Source organism: Triturus cristatus, chromosome 6 (genome assembly GCF_964204655.1).
Source record: "Triturus cristatus chromosome 6, aTriCri1.1, whole genome shotgun sequence".
NCBI classification, from domain to species: Eukaryota; Metazoa; Chordata; class Amphibia; order Caudata; family Salamandridae; genus Triturus; species Triturus cristatus.
The window spans coordinates 349454341-349477173 of record NC_140589.1 but is presented as its reverse complement, the minus strand read 5'-3'; positions in this window follow the sequence as shown (position 1 = coordinate 349477173).

Sequence of the window (22833 nt, the reverse complement as noted above, 5' to 3'; positions counted from 1 at the left end):
CCTTGTTACGAAGTCTTGGTCTTAAAATAAAAATACAAACGAAGTATAATTTTATAAAATTGGTTGAGATCTCCTTCATGAGTTGTGTGTTCTTTATTGATCATATGTGTGCAACAGATGTCTAATACTCCTCTGTGTTAGGCCTAAGGCTGCTCGCCCACACTACCACTAATTGAGCTCTTTAGGTTTTGCATTGAGCCCTGTACACTTTTGGGGAACCCCTAGACCCTGTCGCCGGTATTATCACCTAGTGATAACATCATATACAGAGCCGGCTTCCTACACCATGTCTCCAACATTTTGTAAACTTGGATTGGCATCAAAATTCATGGGTGAATGCACAGATATGGCCATGCACCACCCATGGAATGCCTACCTGAGGCAGAGTAATGCAAGGCAGTGCAATGTGGTGCGCTGAAATAGTTGTTCCTACGAAGCCACACAAATCGACATTTGCATGGCTTTGTAAACGCCAAAAGGAGTTTTGTATTCGGGCTGCATCAAAAGAGTGACACAACCCCGACAAAAAATCTGTGTAAATCTGGGCCTAAATGTATTTAAGTTTCTGATCCAAAAATGACTCAGGGCCCCCAGACACAACTATCAAGCCAAGAATGAATTTATTTGGGTGGGTGTCACACCCCAAACACCCACACTGAAGCTATTCCCCTGCCCACCAACTCACCAACCACCTTGACCAAAAAGGCATATATTTAGAACTGAGTGCTTTTTATACATAAAAAGATGACTCTTTTACTTCTCTGACAAAGCAAGTAAATCACAGTTCACAGTAGAGACATTAAATGGCATCAAATACAGCTAATGTGTGACATGATGTTAACTTATGCCCCTAGCGGGACACGCATCTAGGGTCTTTTTCCCTTCTCCCAATTTTGCGCGGAGTAACTTCAATAACTAAAGACTAAGCCAAGGCATATGTACGCCATCACACCTCTTTCTCATAGCACAACGCTTCAAAAAAGGCCATCATCTTTACACACAAACACAAACTGAAAGCAAGTCACTGTAAGGGTGCTATTTCCACAGCAATAACAACGCTATAAATGAAATGCAACACTCCGATTTCAAGTAAATAATCTACCCTACACTCAACAAAGTAAGGGGCATATTAGCAATGGCCAGCGATAATTATCGCTGGCCCCACATAGCAGTAGAAATATTATCGCAGGCTATCGCTGAAAATTATCGCCATGATAATGCTATATTAACAATACATAGCTCTATGGCGATAACATTTCAGCGATAGCGGTGTTTACCATGGAACATCGCTGGTTTTCCAGCGATGTTCCATGGAAAACAGTGATAACATTGCTGATACGACCCTGTGGTCATAATCCACCTATCATTATTAGTATGCCTTAGTCTGGAATTTAACAGACGTTAAATTCCAGCGTTAAGGCCGAGATAGCGCGATTTTTTCTATCGCTGCACCTCCTTGTTAATATCGCAAAGCTGCCTTCGCAATATTTTCATGTGTTGTTTTCACAGCCACGCCTTCTTTGCATCTCATTAGCGATGCAAGGCGAGGCTGTGAAAAAACGGGCTCTACATCAAAGAAACACGCGCTAGCGTGTCCTTAATGATATTGCGATATAATTATCGCTGCTTATCGCCCGAAAACAGACGCTAAAGCGGCGATAATTATATTGCCAGCCCTTACTAATATGCCCCTAAGTTCTGAGTGATTCTCATTACATCTCCATCATAGGGAACATTATTATCATAGGGCACATGATTATCACAAGATCGACTCACACAGGGGCCGCCATTAAGTCTCTATACCACCGCTGTGCAACTGTTCTCGGCACACCACTACTGGCCTCTTATTTTGATCATGTATCCTGCAGTACGATTTTTAGACATAACTTCTCATATCACCAGTTGAAAAGAGCAATGATACATTTAGACATCAATCATTTTAATAAAGACAGAAACAAAAACATTTCCCCCAAAACATTATAAGTTCTTTATAGTCTCTGTAATAAGCTGATTCCTTTGTGTAATCTCCCTTACCCATTAACTCTGCATATTATAAATTACACCCACTAAACATAATATAGTGTGTGATGTGACCCATGATTTTAAGTGTTTCACTATAATTCACCATGATGTTTTCTAACCAAAATAGCACCAATGCAGTTTATACTGTTGTCTCTGTGGAATATAAAACAGCTTTATTCACTTCAAATTTGTTGACAGCCTTTACAAATCCCTAGGCCTACATTTCAAAAGTGGGTATGGCATGTGTTGGCTGTAATCCTACAATCAAAGAACTAGACTAAGAAAATTCACAAAGGCATAAAGGATATAAATGTGATGTCACGATTCTACTCTTGTAACCTGTTCCAGCTACATGATTTCATGATAAAAGGCAATACAGATTCAACTTTCAAATAGAAAATGCATGTTACTTAGGGTTAAACTTTTTTTGCCTGAAAAGGGGAAGGACTGTACCCATTATCTAGAGTATACCCACATCTGTATGAAACAAGAAACATTATAAACATGAGGCATTAACATTAGTAAGAGGGAGTGAGAACGCTCATGGCCAATCCTTCCAATTTATTAAGGTAAAGAGACCTTTTTTTGGAGCTTGAGAGGAAAAGGGGTTAATGATCAATCTTGAATCTTTTCGACAGTGTGATCAATTGGACTACACATTAATAGCCAGAGTCTATTTCTTGAAGTTCAAAAAGATTTATTACAAACTCAAAACCAAACTAATGTACATCAATCACAAAAACATACTATAAACATTTAGGGCCTCATTACGATGTCGGGCGGAAAACCTCAGCCCGATAGTCGGATTCCCTAAACCGCATCTGAACCCTTCCGACCAACTCGGTCAGCTTACAATCCGCCCGACCGATTACAATGTCACAGTCGGAAAGTAAACCGCGCGGTCTTTCAGAATTGGTTTCGACTGGCTCACAGAGTATCCGTGTCGGTCGGAACTGCATCATGCACCTCTATGGACAGAGTTTACGACCGACCGATTACGATGTAGATTTCCAACAGCCTTTCTGAGTTGGCCTGCGGCCTCCGGTTGGGGGCCAAGGGGGTACCTAAGGGACCACCCTGTAAAACCCTGCACTGGGTGGCAGGCACTGTGGGGTGCCTGCAACAGGGTGAAGGGTTTTACTCGCACACACCATTTCCCCATAGGGGGCTCTGTTGTCGGGTGGAACACGAGCTCACATAGGGAACAATGGGACTCCGACCGGACAGTGTTCGGTCGCATCGAAATTGAGTCAGTCGGTTTCCGAATCCGAGACGGTGTTGGGCAAAAACTTTCTACCCGAAACGTCTCTGATTCAGAAATCAGACATCATAATGAGGCCCATAGTATTATCAAAGGAAGACCAAACCAACGTAGAATATTGGTCCTCAGTAACAAAGAACATATAAGGATTTCTGTAGCAGCAATACAAAATATTAGAAATAATATTTGATGAGTGGACGAATAGTCTCGATCCTTCTCCCCAACATTGAAGAAATTCACAAAATCTACCAAACCCTACACTAAACTAACAATAGGAAAAACCCTTTTTAAATCAGACAAACAAGAAAGGTGACAGCATCTGAACCTCTATAGAAGTTCCGTAGGCAAAGATCGTGTATAGCATAAAGCCACAGAATCAGAAATGTCTGGAGAGATCTGTACCTCTCCACATCTAAGGGGCATCTAACTAACTGTGAGGTGAGTCCACTATTAAGAAACACACAGAAAGTTTGAAAAGCATAATTGTGCCTCATTCAACTTGTTATTCCAATTTCCCATAAAGGGTCTCGCCGCCTGGTAAGGTATTTCCATCTTCCAGTCTCCACTTCTGAAGCACCCTTGGATTCCTCCGTTCAACAGATATACCAAACTGGTAGTACTCCCTTTGGTCTCCATCAAATTTAATTGACCTTGCCAGATCTTCCTGGTCTCACTATCTTAAGAATATAATATGTCTTTTACTAACTAAGAATGCTTTGATTGGGGAGGAGCCAAGATGGCGACCGGAGCAAACGCTTGAGCGCCCGGCTCCGTCGGTCCGTGGCCTCGGACTACTATCCTGATGCCCATCCTCGCCGATTCTCGAGGTGCACCGTGTGCGAAGACGCGCTGACCGCGCTGCTGCTTTCCCGGAGTCTCAACCCGCCCGGATGCCCGAGTTCTGGGTGCTTTTGTCCTCGGCACTGAAACCCTGCGCCCTTATGGCCTTTGCCGGCCTCCTGGAAGCTCCGCAGTTACCGGACCAGCTAGCGCTAACCTGAGCCCCGCGGTCTCGATCTCGCCTCGCACCATGGATCGTTGCCGGATGAGCCCGGGGAGAGACGGCCGGACACCTTCTGCACCCTGTGCCTGACGGGCTGGAGCTGTGGGGTGGGCCCCGGTGCGGTGGGTCTCCTGCCCCGCTCTGAGGACCGAGCTGTGGGAGGCTGCTGCCCCCTTTGCCTATTGCCTAGCCAGCGGCGAGGGGGACCGGCGAGAAGAGAAGCGACTGTCGGCCTTTCCTGTTGCGGCGTAGACCTGAGGGGAATTGACCCCTTGCCACGACCCCCCCCCCTGGCCATTGCAACGTATAGCGGCAAAACATGGCGCTGAGTGCCTGCTCGCGGCTGGGGGGTGATACTCCGGTCTCGCCCGCTGCCCACTTCGCCCTCCCTCTTCCGGACACCACCTCCACAGTGCCGTCCCGGATTGCTGCCGATGTTGGGGCCCAGCTTCCGCTGACATGCGGCTCCGTTCTGGCTGTCCTGCGGGACTTTCAACTACAGATGTGCGCTGGCCTGCAGGCGCTGAGTGAGCGGTTTGACCCCATACTGTCGGCTGCGGGTCGTGAGCGCACTGTTTGTCATCCACGGGGCGTGGGTCTCCCGGTGCTCTTGTCCTCTTGCGGGGACGCAACGGCGGTGTATGATTGTGCTACACTGGTGCCTTCGTCTAGCGCTCCCGGCGCCCAGGGTCCACCGCTCTCCACCTCAACTGCGGATACTTTGTCCCCCTGGTCATGGCTGCCTGCTTCATTGTTCCCTGCCTCACCGCGTTCGCGAGGCTATCCTGCTGAGCGATACCTGACGGCTTCGAGGGACCGTCCGCGGTGGCCCACTGCTGCCTTTTTGTGGAACTCCTGTACCTTACTTGCCAGGTTTGGATTTTATGTGGTGCAACGAGGGACCTCAATCGATGGTCAGTGGCCATTTCGTGATCCTACTTCACCATCCTCTCACAAGCGGCCATCTTGTCTTTGTCTGCTCGGGACACGGGGCCTTCACGCAGGAGCTGGTTTAATCCCAAGCCCGCGATCGGGCCAGGGCTAGACTGACTTCTATCGCTATGGTTTATGGACGGGCTGGCCTGGGACTGGAACTGTATGTATGTTTTGCGCGCACTCGTCGCGACTTGTATCCCTTCGCTTAAACTGTGGTGCCATGGTATCTTTGCATGCCGTTTTTTGGAGTAGAGGGCTCTCAGTGTGTGGGGGCCATAACTGGCTGATGGTTCGGGGCGCTCTGGTGTCCAGTGGGCTCCTCCCCACCTTCTTTTCTGTTTTCTTCCCTTCTTTACTCTGTTCCTACTTTCTCTCTTCTCTATATTTCGGGTTCATTGGGCGACAGGCACTATGCTGGGGGGGGGGTTAGGCCGTAGCCTCCGCATTGGTGTAGGGTGGGGGGGTAATACTCTGTTCTCAATTAGTTCTATGGGCCTTTCTTCTTTTATGTCTCTGTGCTCTACTTTCTTCGATTCGGGGTCCGGGTGTGGGGTGGATCGAGTGGGGGCGGCTCTGGAGGGGCGCGTACTTGCTCATGTGACTATCCTGATATATCTCTGCACCGCCTCACTGTTTGAGATTTTACTTCCATTGTTGTTCTTACTGATGTTGCTGCTCGCCCGTGTGGTGAAGCTATCTTGCGGACTCGAATCTCCTTTGCTCTTATCCTTCATTGACTTTTTTCTCTGATAAAATCATCAAAAACTTAAAATTAACCTTCACCTCTCCTTCCCCGGGTTTCAAAGATATCTCCAGTATGTGACTCATAACCTGTTGTTAATCCTGACCGTTGATGCACGGGGGCTGTAATGTGGGTATCAGTGCTTTACTGTATCGTGGCCGGCCTGACGGTTGTAGGCCCGTATTTGTTCTTTTAAGATGCACGAATAAAGGTTTTTAAAAAAAAAAAAAAAAAAAAAAAAAAAGAATGCTTTGATTCGCACCTGCAAAGAAGAAAAACATGTCAAAAACAACTTCCGCGTTCAGTATCAAATGTCACCCTAAAGGCATTTTTAAACTGTGCAACACACATATGATTCTGTAAATAAATCAATAATAAGGAGAGTTATAAATGTTATACTGTACTCGTATACGTGAATACACTTTATTAAACTAAAACGACAATTAATCATATTTTAAGCACATTACTAACACACATTGGTTCATTCTTGTCTAGGCCCTAGCGAATGCACTGCATTAAAATGCATTGTAGGGTTAGGTCACCACCTTACAATCTCAACCAATAGGCGAGTATTTTCAGCAATCCAGTTGTCCCTAAAAAGAAAGGATTAATATGCGTGTGCACACACACACACACACACACACACACACAATAAAGGCACCTTCTATTCTTTAGCCCATCACATTTCATTGATTATTATTTCATCACACGCGTATATAAGGCCAACGGTAAATACACATATATGTGGCCTAGTCAATACAAGAAAAGAAGGAACAAAATTATGCTACTGCAGAAATAAAAGCACAACATTATCTGTAACACTTAAACTGTCAGTCTATAATTTCTGGTTCCCAGCAGCTCTGAGAGATCCAAAGGTAACTCTTTATTAGGTAGATCTCAGTAGGTGGGGAAGCATGGTCATGCCTTCAATAATTGCTTCGGAGAGAATGCCTTTGGCCATGAATTGTCTGTTATTGATTTACATGACCTAAGACTCCGCTAAGAAAGGGCTTTTTCTAAGTAAATTGCTGCTGGAGACTGGGTAGAAATATAGCAGTCTTGATAGAAGTAGGCAGAATGCCGGGAGTGAAATCTTTTCCTCTGAATCCTGTTAAACTAGCCACTTGAACTATGGGATGAAAGGTTTGTGACCCAGATAAGACAGATGAAAGATAAGTTCCCTCTGGGATGATTAGTGTGAGAAACTGGGTTACTGGGTGAGGGGGGTGGAACTCTTACTCAAGCAGCAACCACAATCCTTGTCAGGGTGAGGCACACGCAAACCTTAGACTAACCTGTGATCAACCCTCTGGTAGCTTGGCACAGAGCCATCAGGCTTAATTTTGAGGCAAATGTGTAAAGTAAAGTATTTATGCAGCACTTCAAACAGTAATAAAGTGAAAAAGCAGCACAAGGAAAATCCCACATCAATTTAGATGAATACAGCAAAACTTTATTTTTAAACTGTAGATATCTGGCTAAGCCGGACTGGGACAAAGTCACACATTCAGGCCAACAGTGGTGGATTGTACGCCAGCTACAGGGACCCAGCTAGGCCTACTGAACAAGAGTATCTTAAATCCTCGCGGAGCGTTGCGAACTCCTGTGTCGAGGATGCGTCGGTTCCGTGGAGCTGTAAGGCTGAGATGTGAGAATCTGGGTCATAGTCGAGGCTTCCATCGACAAGAGATTTGAGAATGCGCGGGCCTGCGTCAGAGAGGTTTCACACAGCGGCAAATCTGGCTGCAAGATCGATGCGGGGTCCTTGACCTGGGATGATCCTCACAGCAGTGGCGATGCTTCGGTTCTGCTCGAGATTGCATCGCACAACAGAGGAGATGCGTCTGTTCTGCTGGATCCACAGATGAGCTGGCAGAGCACCTTCAGACCCACTTCCATAGGCCCCAGACTGTGGTGGCACCACTAGGCAGGGTAGGACAGGTGGCAGAGTCCAGGTGCTGGGTTCAAGGTTTTTGCAGCCTTCTGTCCTTGAGGCCAGCAAAGCAGCCCTTGAAGTCACTCTGGGGTCCTGGGTTCAAACAGATGCAGGTCTAGTGCTTCTCATCCTTCCTAGAGGGCAGCAGGTCAGCACAGCAGTTGTTCTTCCTGGCAGAGTTCATAGGTCAAAAAGTGTACTAAAAAGTTGGTGTTTGAGGTCCAATATTTATACCTGGGCCTTCCTTTGAAGTAGGAGAAACTTCTAGAGGTCTCCCTTCCCTGACTCCAGACTAAATACAGGGGGTATGCAGCCCCTTTTGTGGCGGCAGGACACAGCTTATCCAAGTGCAAGTAAGGCTGTGCCAGCTCCTCCCTCCCATTTTGGAATTCTTGCATTTGGGTGGGATATTTTATCCACTATGAGCGATATTTCCATCTATTAAAGTGTGGTACAAGTGGAGTAGAACAGATAAACTAAATTTCTAGAGCTAATAAACTAAGCAGAGAGGAAAATATAAAAAGTGTTGCTTACTAAAGCATTCATTATGCTTCTAAATAAACAAGCATTGGAAAAGCTCATTTGTCTCATTTTTGGGAACTATTGACTTTACCAAATGATTTTTAGCCATGCTGTCCAGCATCCCGGTGCTGTGTAGTATGACGTAAGTAAAAATAGAAAAAGGGTGCTGTGAGGCAGGGGTCGCATAATTTTGCAGGAACACGCACCACACATGAGTGTGCCTACAAAATGAGGTGAGTGGTTCTTTTTATTTACAGATTTAGGTTGGTAAATAAAAAAAATAGGTAGCCCAAAGCATTTTTTTCAAGAGCGGGAGGAGGGCAGCAGCATGAAGGGCATGGGCAGGGTGGGGAAGTAACATTAAGGACCCGGGTGGATGAAAGCAACAAAGACGGCCAGGTGGAAAAGAAGGATTCATCTGCAAGAGAGAAGGAGGGTTCACATATAGGGGAAGCAACATGGATAGCAGGGGTGGGGAGGAGAAGCAACAGGCGAGAGAGAGGGAGGGCGTAGGTAGGGGAAAGCAACATGGATGGTGGGATTTTGAAGGAGAAGCAAAAGATATGAGAGCAACGTGGAGCAGGCAGGGGACAAGAACAAAGGTAGGAAAGCAATGGGGGAGTACACAAAAGTGAGTGTAACATGGAGGAGACGGGGAGGAGCAGACAGGCGACAAAGTGCAGGGGAGATAAGTACATGAGGGAGACAGCAGGTAAACACACACACATCCTTGGAATGCTTAATCCAAGAGATGAAGTAGTGCTTGAAAAGCAGCCAGTGGAAGGGCACAAGTAATGTAGCCATGCTCCAGGAGAGGGAGAAATCAGGCAAAAAGCCCACACAAGGTAACAAATAAAAAGCAAGCAAATATGAGTGACAGTGAAGCCAAGCAATTGTAAGCAACAGGCTGATTCTAAACCACAGAATAGGTATTTTCACCAATAGGCAGGTGGCACTGAATGGCAGGGGTAAGCATATGCACAAATGACAATTATTTATATTGTTGTGTATTACAACTCAGCACAGCAGCTCAAACCTTCAATGTCTTGAGAGCTGCATACTAAATAGTGCATACTAAATAGTATTTGAGGCATTCACACAAAACAAATTTGCACCTTATCTTTGCATTTCTTCGCACCTCTTAAATTACTATGTAGTGTGAGAATAGTTGCTATACAGTTCCTATTAAATCATTGTGATGCTTAAGGTATTATTTCGATAATAGTCCCAAGAAAAGCTAAACTTATGCATTGTATGCCTGCCAACCTCAGTTTATTTTGTGAGTTAAAATGTCATGAAGTTAATGCATGCAAGCTAGTCTCTAATATGAGTTGTGTGCTAACAAATTCAGCAGCAGTTACAGAGAGTCTTGAAGACCTGGTTACCAATTTGTTGCAATTAATTAATAGTACTTCTGAAGAGCCTCCAAAAAGCCACAAAATGCTTCGTAGAAGGAGAGTGATAGTAGAATTCAAAAAAGATTTTTCTTTTTTTCGTGATGGCAAGGTGGATAGCTGCAGTGCTGATAGTCTTTGGAAGTAAGGGCCAGCTGTATGAAGAATTCATTTGGTAAACGAGGTCAAAAAGTGGGCACCAACATTTACCAAATCCATTCTGTTTTTGTAAACCAACCTATGTATTAATAGGTGAGTTCACAAAATACGTGTTCCTCGTGGGTCTCATTTTCCCCTACCTCATGAAAATGATTGATGTAGGACGTAAATTGGGACCCGCTAGGAATCGCAGCCATAATAGGGATAGTGGCCTGCTTTTAAATAAAGCAAAAGTTTTTCCATATGCAACCTGTTTTCCTTAAAGGAAAACATGATGTGTTCAAAAAACATATATATATATATATATATACCTGTGTGGGTCGCTGTCTGGTGATCAGACAGCGACCCACACGAGTTACAAACTTTTGGACCTTCCAGTCCCATGATGCAATGTGTAGCTGCTCACCTGAGCATGTTTAATTATGAATAAAGGGGAAGTACTGGAGATGGCTGTCTGTCGTCATTTGGGGCAGTTTGCTTTGGAAAAAGGGCGCACGGCCCGAAACGCATCGGCAAAGACTGCCGAATGTGATTTACGTGAGCTGACTCTTTAAGCAATTCTACTTACCTGTGAGTGCGTCTCCCCTAGGGGCAACATTTCTCTTCATTTATATGTGTGTATATATATATATATATATATATATATATATATATATATATATATATATATATATATATATATATATATATATATATATATTTTCACTGAAAAAACCATAGGTTTCAGTCAGGGACGTTATAATTAGTTGGATATTTGACTTATACAAAACCAGAGAAATTCGCCCGTTATAGTTAGTTGAGCTAACTATCTCTCGCGCGACCGCAATGCACTGGTGATGACGTCACATATTACATCACGCATGAAATGGTCAGTGACATCACTGTTGACATCACTGATGACATCTCAAATGAAGTCACTGATGACATCACTGATGACATCATCCACCTGATAATCTGATGCACATACTGATGGTCTAATATAAACTTTGATACATGCACTCTAAAATACAGACCACCACATCCTCTACCACCACCACATCCGCCACAACCACCACCACGTCCACCACCACCACATCCACCACATCCACCACCACCATGTCCACCTCCACCACCATGTCCACCACCACATCCACCACATCCATAACCACCTCCACCATGTCCACCTCCACCACCATGTCCACCACCACATCCACCACATCCATAACCACCTACACCACCACCACATCCACCACCACCACACTCACCACCACATCCACCACCACCACATCCACCACCACCACATCTACCACCACCACCATGTCCACCACGTCCACCACCACCACATCCACCACCATGTCCACCACCACATCCACCACCATGTCCACCACCACCACGTCCACTACCACCACATCCACTACCACGTCCACCACCACCATGTCCACCACGTCCACCACCACATCCACCACGTCCACCACCACATCCACCAAAACCACGTCCACCACCACCACATCCACCACCAGCATGTCCACCCCCACCATGTCCACCACCATGTCCAACACCACATCCACCACCACCATGTCCACCACCACCACGTCCTCCACCACCAGGTCCACCACCACCACCAGTATGTCTACCACCACCACGTCCACCACCACCACGTCCACCACCACATCTACCACCACCACGTCCACCACCACCATGTCCACCACCACCATGTCCATCACCACCACCACATCCACCACTACGTCCACCACCACCATGTCCACCACCACCACGTCCACCACCATGTCCTCCACGTCCACCACGTCCACCACCACCACATCCACCACCACCACATCCACCACTACATCCACCACAACCACATCCACCACCACGTCCACCACCACCACGTCCACCACCACCACGTCCACCACCTCCACATCCACCACCACCACATCCACCACATCCACCACCACTTACACCACATCCACCACCACCACATCCACCACCACATCTGCCACCACGTCCACCACCACCACATCCACCTACACCACATCCACCACCACCACATGCACCACCACCACATCCTCCACCACCATCACATCCTCCACCACCACCACCATGTCCCCCACCACCACTACATCCACCACATCCACCACCACCACATCCACCACCACCAGGTCCCCCATTTCTACCACCACCACATCCACCACCTCCACCACCACCACATCCACCACCACCATGTCCACCACCACATCCACCACTGACACATCCACCACCACCACCTCCACCACCACCACCATGTCCACCACCACATGCACCACCACATCCACCACCACCACGTCCACCACCACCACCACATCCACCACCACCACATCCACCACCACATCCACCACGTCCACCACCACCATGTTCACCACCACATCCACTACCACCACATCCATCACCACGTCCACCACCACGTCCACCACCACATCCACCACCACGTTCACCACCACCACATCCACCACAATGTCCACCACCACCATGTCCACCACCACCATGTCTACCACCACTACATCCACCACGACCACATCTACAACCACCACCACCACTAAGTCCACCACCACGTCCACCACCACCACGTCCACCACCATGTCCACCACCACCACATCCCCCACCACCACGTCCCCCACCACATCCATCACCACCATGTCCACCACCACCACATCCACCACATCCACCAAATCCACCACCACCACCACCTCCACCACATCCACCACCACATCCACCACCACCACGTCCACCACCACCATGTCCACCACCACGTCCACCACGTCCACCACCACCACATCCACCACCACCACGTCCACCACCACCATGTCCTCCACCACCACCATGTCCACCACCACGTCCACCACTGCCACATCTACCACCACCACATCCACCACCACCACCACGTCAACCACCACATCCACCACATCCACCACCACATCCACCACCAGCACATCCACCACCACCATGTCCACCACCACATCCACCACCACCACATCCACCACCACATCCACCACCACGTCCACCACCACCACATCCACCTATACCACATTCACTACATGCACCACCACCATGTCCTCCACCACCATTACATCCTCCACCACCACCACGTCCACCACCACCACATCCACCACCATCACCACATCCACTAAATTCACCACCACCATGTCCACCACCATCAGGTCCACCACATCAACCACCACCACATCCACCTCCTCCACCACCACCACCACATCCACCACCACCATGTCCACCACCACATCCACCACCACCACATCTGCCACCACCACCTCCACCACTGTGTCCACCACTACGTGCACCACCACCACATCCACCACCACCACGTCCACCACCACCATGTCCACCACCACCACATCCGCCACCACCACCACGTCCATCACCACCATGTCTACCATCACCACCACCACATCCACCCCCACGTCCACCACCACCACCATGTCCACCACCACCACATCCACCACCACATCCACCACACCACATCCACCACCACGTCCACCACCACATCCACCACCAAATCCACCACCATGTCCACCACCATCACATCCACCACCACATCCACCACAACATCCACGTCCATCACCACCATGTCTACCATCACCACCACCACATCCACCCCCACGTCCACCACCACCACCATGTCCACCACCACCACATCCACCACACCACATCCACCACCACGTCCACCACCACATCCACCACCACATCCACCACCATGTCCACCACCATGTCCACCACCACCATGTCCACCACCACCACCATGTCCACCAAAACAGTCACAATATACATTGGCATGCAGTCTGAATGTAAACATCTGCAAATCTTCAACATACATGTGAAACTCTGTTAACCTGCACCTCCCCTTTACACTGCAGAGGGACAAACAACACCTCCTGCAGAGCACACCACACTTCTCATCATTGATGATGAAGAGGACAGCCTGCACATATGTCAAGACACCCTCCAACAGATAATGGACAGCCTCTGCATGCCATCCCCAGGAGCAGGGCAGGCCAGCTGTCTCGAGGTGACCCCACCAGCTGCACAGACCACACAGCAGGAAACACACATTACCACAGCTGTCTCCCAGGACCCCCCGACCAATACATGGAATTCCAACTGCGTGTGTTGGGTTGCCAGGTGGAGTTGGCTGATCAGCTGCGGGTGGGTTTCAAGCTCGTGGCAGCCAAACTTGATGCTATACGTGGGTGTCTGAGTCCCATTAGGGACCACGTACAGTCTCTATCAGAAACCCCCTGTCCGCACCATGCTCCACCACAGACCTTGGTTGACCTCACTGGGGCCATTAGTCAGATGCAAGAACTGTATGGTCAGACAGGCACCAGCGATGACAGCACAGAGTTGGCACAGATGCGGAGGTCAATGGAGACCATGGAGCAGAGGCAGCCTGGAAGTATGGCTGCCACGGCTGGATACCAGCGAGTAGTAGCTGGGTACTTCAATGCCCTGCAGTTCTTCATCTTGCCATTGCTGCCACTGAGCCTGTCCCAGATTACTGCAGCGGGAACACCAACACACACAGCTCCGACCCCTGATGTGTCAGTGGCACACAGTGATGCAGCCCCATCACCTTCGCAGTCTGATGTGTCAGTGGCACACAGTGATGCAGCCATTACCCCGCCACACACACCGGACACAGAACCCGTATCAGGGGAGTAAGATGGGGATGGTAATTACTGTGTGAAGAAAGAGGCAGTAGTATCCATCACCCCCCGATTGGCCTGTCCCTGGCTGGTTCTGACCTATGCATCATGCCCTGGGACAATACCTTCCACTGACCCCCGGAACACTCTGCGACATTCACCCGGACCCTGACACGGACTGCCATATCTTCACTGCTGGACAATCACACAGCAATCCTCCTGCGGACTGCACTCCCCCTCTTCCAAATCACTTTTCAATCCCCAAAGGACTCTGGTTGGCCCACCACTGGGCTTCCATGTAATGTGGGCTTGGATGGCCATGTACAGCTCCAGCTCTGTCAATCACCAGAATGTGAATAAAACATTCTAAATCACACAGATGTGTCATGACTATGTTCACTCATGTATGGAAGTATGGCTGGATGTAGGGACAATGATTGCACATGAAGGTACACCCTGGTAACTGACATCTATGCGCATGTTTATCCCTGAGACACATGGCCAATTGGTTGACTGTGAAGGTGAGTACTAGCTGTGTCCCCATTGCACATCAAGAACAATCTCACAACCCCCCAACGTAGGCACACGTCTATGTATTGAATAGGGCTGTGTGTAGGAATGACCAAATCCAAGGCCAGAAGTGGTGTCCTACATCAGATGTGACATCCGAATTTCACGTTGCATACCTACCAACACACATCCATGTGGACACGTCCTGTTATTATTCATGACATTGCTCCACATGGTCTGAGTTTGGACACCATACTCACATTGCTGAAGTCACATAAGTGCACAGGTCGGCCAGCAACTATCCCAAAACAATGTCTGGCTCACAGTGGTGGAGCTTGCAAAAGGGAGCCACCCCCATTGTACATGCGTCAGTCAGTTCCTCCCTGTGTAGGGACGATGCTCATTGTGGCACATGAGTGGACAATCTAATCAACACTCATCACAGTTAGACACCAGTGGAGTTGCATAGACTTTATTGGCATGTGCATGTCAGTACGGACTAGGCAACAGCCACAACAGGCAGGGACATGCTTAAGACACTTACACGCAGCATGGGAACATGTCGAGGTGCAGAAAATGGTGAGGCAAAAATGGACAACAATCATCACGGATGGCAATGGTCTCGGCCCACCTTGCTGTACTGGACGAGTCATGTGTTGTTTGGCATTTGCTCATTGCCCTGTGTGAGGGGGCATGACTCACTGCCCATGGGGTCTGCATAGTTCTCTGCCACCGGAGTGTGCCGACTGTCTGCTCTGCTGACAGTGATCAGGTGAAAGGGTCCGACAGGTTCACATGTTGTGCTACATTGCCATGTGTGTACTCTCCCCCCAGCAGTGTGTCCGAATTGGTAACATTGCCAAACGACGCTGGGCCCGATTCACAGAACTAACTTAAGACAAAATCCTAAACTTACTACCATTTTGGTATTCACAGAACATACTTACTTCTTTTGGTATTCACAGAATGCACTTACTACTTTTGGTATTCACAGAATACACTCACTACTTTCGGTATTCACAGAATATGCTTACTACATTTGGCACTCACAGAATGGATTTACGACTACTAATTTTAAGTCCGCACTCGAGACAGAATTTCCGCACCCGGAGAGGGAATTCCACTATTGGGTTGGGATCTCTGCTTCCAGGCTGGAATCTCCGATTACGGGAACTTGACTCTGTGACCTGCTGCTCCCATGCCATGCCAGCATATCTCAAGATCCTTTCTGCTCTCCTTTTTATTTTGCCACTCGGTCATTACAAAGGGTCTCCAGTGACCATGTGGGCATTTCCCAGGCAAGTCAGTCGCAGTACCTGCATCAGGTACTGAGAGGCATCACTGCTAGAGCCCACAACCACGTACAAATGCCCCATACACTGGCCAGGAGACAAAGGGCAGCTCAAGATTTCTATCTCATTGCTCACTTCCCACGTGTGCTGGGTGCAATTGATTGTACCCATGTGGCCCTTCAGCCAACCCCGCCGCATGGCACACATCTTCTGCAACAGACACCGATGGTATTCCATCAGTGTGCAAGCTGTCTGTGATGCCAGTGGGAGATTCATTGATGTGCATGCAGTGTTCCCAGGCAGTACCCATGACAGCTTCGCATTCCGCATGTCACCTCTTGCCCGGCGGATGGCTGCGGGAGAATTTGGCAACATGTGGCTACTGGGTAAGTACCAAGCACTAAAAATTAGGGCTATGTGTTATTGAAATGTCTGAATGCCACCTAACATTAACCATTGTACAATAAGAATCATAAAGCTACATACATGGTCTCAACAGACACTGCATGTACTAAAGTATGGATCATGTCCTGTGCAAATCAAAGAGGGAAATGTAACCAACTGCCCTTTCTTCCCTCAGGCGATGCTGGGTATGCACTCTCCCCACAACTCCTCACCCCTTACAGGCGTGCAAACACTGTACCTCAGTGTAGGTACAATAGGGCACACATACGGACTAGAGCCATCATAGAGCGCACTTTTGGTCTGTTGAAGAGACGATTCCGATGTCTTGACCGTACAGGGGGTGTGCTGCTGTACTACCCTGAAGTCATGTGCAAGATCATATTAGCCTGTTGTGTTTTGCACAACATTGCTTTAACACATGGCTTACACATACCTCTTGAACCTCGGCTAGCTCTGAATCTTGGAAACCGGGCCATTGCACATAACCGAGGTCAGGGTATGCAAGTCCGTGATCAGCTCATTGCCACGTTTTTCACATGAGCAACCTGTAGTGTCATGGACAAAATGTGGTTTACAGTCTGTTGTCATTGATGAAACTTGGATATTCACGACTGTGTCAAAAAATTCTATCCTGAGACTACTTTGTAAGCCACACTAACTGCATGTAAATCACAGCTGTTGACAGTAGTCAAAAGGTTAAGCATGCTTCAGGTCATGTGCCATTTTCCAGACTGCATATAAAGTTAAAAGCATATTTATAGTTAAAAAGCCTGTTTGATAAAAAGAGGGATTTTAGAACTGATTTCCTGATGTCTTTATAAAAACTGCAAAAAAGAGTAAAATGCAACGTGAATTGTTTGGATTCTCCATCGCATGGATAATTTGGTAATTTATGATACCATTTATCCATTCTAGGAAATGCAGCTAAATAATGTATTGTATCCATCTTTAGTCTAGTTAAATTAAATCTCTGTTGTACGTTTCTCACCAGTATTAAGTGTGGCTGTATATCCCTCATAAGTGGACGTTCACAATAGGAAACAACACTGTGCTTATGGCTGGTACTCCTTTCTCTATCATTATCCGTGGCATTTAAAAATCTTAACTTCAGATCTTTTTTACTAATCTCCTGTATAAGTATAGGATTCTTCCTATCAATATCCACTTCACAATAGTTTTGGAGACTAAAAATGTACTCCAGCCAAGGTATTTTCCTACTGTGGTCGAGGGCTAAACAATCCATAATTAATAATTAATTCTTTTGTAAATTTAGTTTCATCTTTAGCCCAAATTCCATGCCAGAAAGTGAGACCGGACATTTTTATGGAGTCACTTAGGTACGGGACTTAGAGTTCTTTGTGTACTATGTAATTTCTTGTTGCACTAGGGACTGCCAACAATCTTTTTAAAAACTTGTTTTCTAAAATTTGTAGGGGGGCGATGTTAGCTCTCGCCCAAATTGCAGCCCCATAGCAAACCCCTGTAATACATTTGCTCCGATACAAAGTCAGGATTTCTCGGATGGGTTTATTACCTATTTTAGCTGAAAATCTTAAAATACTCTCTGTAACCCTTAAAAATTTCCTATTACATAACGCAATATGGGTTTTCCAAGTACCGCTCCTACTAAGCATACCCAAATAAGAAAAAGTTGAGACTCTGTTAATAACAACCCCATCTACATGATGTTGTTTGTTCTTACGCCTATTTATTCCACATGTCATGACAAATGTTTTAGTTAAATTTATTTTAAGGTCTTTGTCAGTCATGAACACAGCAAAATTCTCTATTATGCTTTGCAGGCCATTTGCTGTCCTTGATATTAGGGCAGCATCGTCAGCATATAGTAATACTGGCCTGGGGCGTGTCCCAATTTACGGGGCATCCACAATTAACTTTTGTAAAAAGGGGGTCAACCTTAATTATATAGAGGTAGAAAAGGAGGGGCGCTAATACACAACCCTGCCTGATGCCACGCATGACCCTAAAATCAGGTGTGCATTCCCCCATTTTTCCAAACCGTACCCTAGATGTTAAAAAGGTATAGATCTGGGATAAACATATAATTATATCGGTAGGGGCTCCTAGCGCTTTCAGTGTTTCCCATATTTTACGGTGATTGACTAGGTCGAAAGCGCTAGTGAGATCAACAAAAAAGAGGTGGAGCACTCCTTCCTTCGCTAGGGTATATTTACCTATTAATAATTCTAAGTTTAAGCATTGCTCTACCATCCCAATACCTCTTCTGAAACCATACTGGGCATCAGTTAGAATTGTTTCCTCACTGGCCCAGATTTCAAGTATTTCCAGCATAATTCGGCCCATTAATTTGGACGTGGAATCAAGAAGAGATATTGACCAGTAGCAGTTTGCCTTCCCTCTATCCCCTTTTTAAAAAATTGGAACAATGATACTTTCAACCCAAGTTGCAGGCAAAATGGCCCTGAGGGTAGCGTTAAAAACATTCAATAAAATTGGTATCCAAAAATCAGTTTTATACTTAAAAACATCGATGGGTACACCGTCCGAGCCTGTGGCTTTTCCATTCGCACTTTTCCGCAGGGCTATTTCAATCTCTTCTGACGTTATAGGTAGTGATTGGACGGGATCCACCAATATAAAATCTCCTTTCTCACTCTTACTTGTTTTTATAGCATCTGGGTTAAAAATACCCTCAAAATGTGATATTCAGTCTTCCGGAGGTACCACTAAATCAATATTTACTCCTGAATTCTTTTTTAAAAAAAGGGTGAGTAATTATTTTCCAAAAAAGAACCGAATCTTTCAGTTCTACAGCCTGTATTAATTTCACCCAGGCACCCTCACGGATCTCCTGTTTCCTTTCTTTTAGGGTATTTTTATAGGTTCTTCTCAACGTACTAATCTTTACACTATCTCTTGGCTTTTGTTTAAGGGCCAATTTCAGATCCCCATTCAATTTTGAGCATTCATGGTTAAACCATCTGGGATTAGGATCACGTGTCTTCTTTCTCTTTTTAATTATGAAATCACCGGCAATTTCAGGTGTAAAATTACAAAAAGCTGTTGTGATTGCCGTATTAGTGGAAGCACTATCTAAACAAATATCCAGATCTTTTAGTTTTATCCCTTTAAGATTTTCCATGAATGAAGTTGGGTTCACACCTGACCATTTAATTGAAACTCCATTTGTCCCCTGCGTGGTAATGTCGTTATCAACGCCCTTTCCTAGTTCTTATTGATTCAAGTTTAGGCTCAGTGATGCTGTTAAGGAATGGTGGTCACTAAAGAGGCTAATATTAACCTGCACTTTTACCACCAATTCGCTACAATTAGTTGATATGATAATATGATCTATCTTTGAAAATGACCTTGCTCCTACGACAGTTTGTATATTTGTTTCCCCATCCTCTTTAGTGGGCTCTAAAGTTACAAGGTCATATTTATGAACAGCATTGTTAGTAGTTTCTCCATACAGAACATGTGAAAAATGGGGGATCTTGTCACCAAATCTATCACAATATCCACAGGGTTCTCCAGTTACAAAATCACATTTGGCACCGTTAAAATCACCCGCCCAAACTAAAACAATGTCTCCTCCTACTCCCTCCAAAAAGTGATCCAAGTCATCTTCTAGTTGGTTAATAACCTTGTTCTTTGACTTATCAAAAATTTTATTATAAAAATTGATAATAATAACAGCCTGCTTCCCTGCAGGATAAAAATACAAAAGCTGATAATGTTCTGATGATATTGACGTTTTCTTTCAAATCAATGGCGAAGTAACTGCAATCAGTGTGGCTAAGCCACCCTTTGCTCGTCACATCCTAGATGGGCTGGCATTTGTACAGACAGTTTGATACCCATTTGCAAAAAATTTCTCAGTCCACCAGGTTTCTTGGATAAGGACTAACACGTGCCCCTCCAGCGTTTTCAGCCAACCCTCATCACTGACCTTATGCTTAATCCCCGCTACATTCCATGTCATGATGTTTAGGGTCTCGCCTGATGGTATCCTGGGTCCCGATTTCCTTAGGTTGCTAGTGGGGGTATATTCAGTATTACCTATTATGAGCTTAGCCAGATCATCTTTCTTGGGGTATGATATTAAGACAACTTTCTGTGCAAAAATAATTAAATCAATATTTTCTAAATTTGTTTTTCGGCTACAAGTATGGGATACATCCTTATACTTAATTGAGGTTGATTCAAAAGCGTCTTCCTCTAATTGTGGGGTCAAATCAACTTCTACTACGCTGGTGTTACTTATCATGTGCTCAATCTCTACCGTGGCCTTTCTTTGTCAATCTAGTTCACTGCATCTTCTCAGTGGAGCATATCTATTGTACAGTGGGATATATTCTAATGGGTAGTGGCTAAAGTTTACATGGTTATTGCTATTACTTGGCCTGTAAAAATATCCCAAGGGGACAGCCTTTATACAATCACTATTTTCAAAAGTGTACCCACGAGATTACTGCTACGAAAATATACTACCACACAATCACCCCTACATGATTTTCTTGACTTGCCCACCCAATTTACCCTCCTTATCATGATGATTGATTGCTGCAAAATATTCACCCCAAAGTTGGTATTTACAAAAATCCAATGAACCACATGGTTCTTTAAAGACTCGTACATTTCCTTCTGATTTTCAACTAGTCTGCGAACATTGTTTAGGATAATGACGTACGGAGTCGCCTGTGGTGGAAGATTTAGTGGTCCCTCTGTAGGATTATCGCACTGCATAATTCTATCTGTCTTTGCCGCTTTAGGATTTTGGCTCGCCTTTGTAGAATGGTGAATATCATGGGATAAATCATTTTTTTGCGGCCTTATTTTTTGTACAGATTGTGGTATAGAGCCATCTTTTAGAGTCACAGCGGCAATAGTCTGGTTTGGAATTATAGAGCTGCTACTTGCGAAGCCTGTATTTTCAATTGCACTTTCCATTATATTATGAGCTAACTTGGTGGAGGTGGTTGCATTAATCTTACATTTAGATGGTAATATTTCAGTGATTATGTCTGTTAGAAAAGCCATGTCCTTTTGTATCGGTTTTATTTCTGACATTAAGCGTCTTTCGATGTCGTCCAGTTTCCCATTTAATTTCTTAAATAGTATCTCGAGGTCATGCGGTTTCTGATCTGTAAAGTCACAAACCCCTCTATTCACCTCTATGCTGTTTCCACCCTTTTATGATTTTGGATTATCTTTGGTGCTAGTTAGTTGCTTCTCTACAGGGCTTTTAGCTTTTTGCGGGGGTTGTTTCTTCTTTTTAGCAGGGGGGCGATATCGGGGTCGTATCATCTGTTGAGACTGTAATCTCCAGGGGTGTAAACAATACACATGGGTTCATTTTATGGGCAATTTCATCCGTGGTTATAATTACAGCAAGTGACTCTATCACCTCTCCCATACTTCTCGTGTTGGTATCGGATGTTAGGAGTTCATTCTCACAGTCTAATACAGATTCTTTTAGGGCAGCGTCAAGTTTTGTTGCAGCTAGTTGCTCCTCTACATGGACAATTTCACAGTTAATAAGGCCCACAGCATTCTTCAAATATTTAGTAATGGGCGCGCTCTTTGTGGGCAATTTCCCCCCTTTTGTTGGTAACTTCCTTTTGCCCATGGTTTGGATGTGTATAACTCTTTAAGACGTGAATTTGGAAAATAAGCTAAATAAACTGGGTAGATGTAGATTTCTCTTACCACAATGACGATTCGTTTTCGGAACTTCCAAAGGGGGGTGGCCCTGCCTCGACTGGCTACGGGAGCCCTGGGGGTTGTTTTAAGGGCCTCCCCAGGCGCTCTCTTGGCGTCCATGGCGTGCGCGCCGCTAGTAGTACTGGGAAGTGTAGTCTGCTAGCCGGGGATCCGGCGTCAGCAACCCAGTAATCCAGTAATCCAGCAATGTGATGGCAGCAGGTTTGTCAGGCGTAATGGCAGGCAAGAGGTTTTGAAAAGGTTTGAAAAGAGGTTTGGGGAAAAAAAAC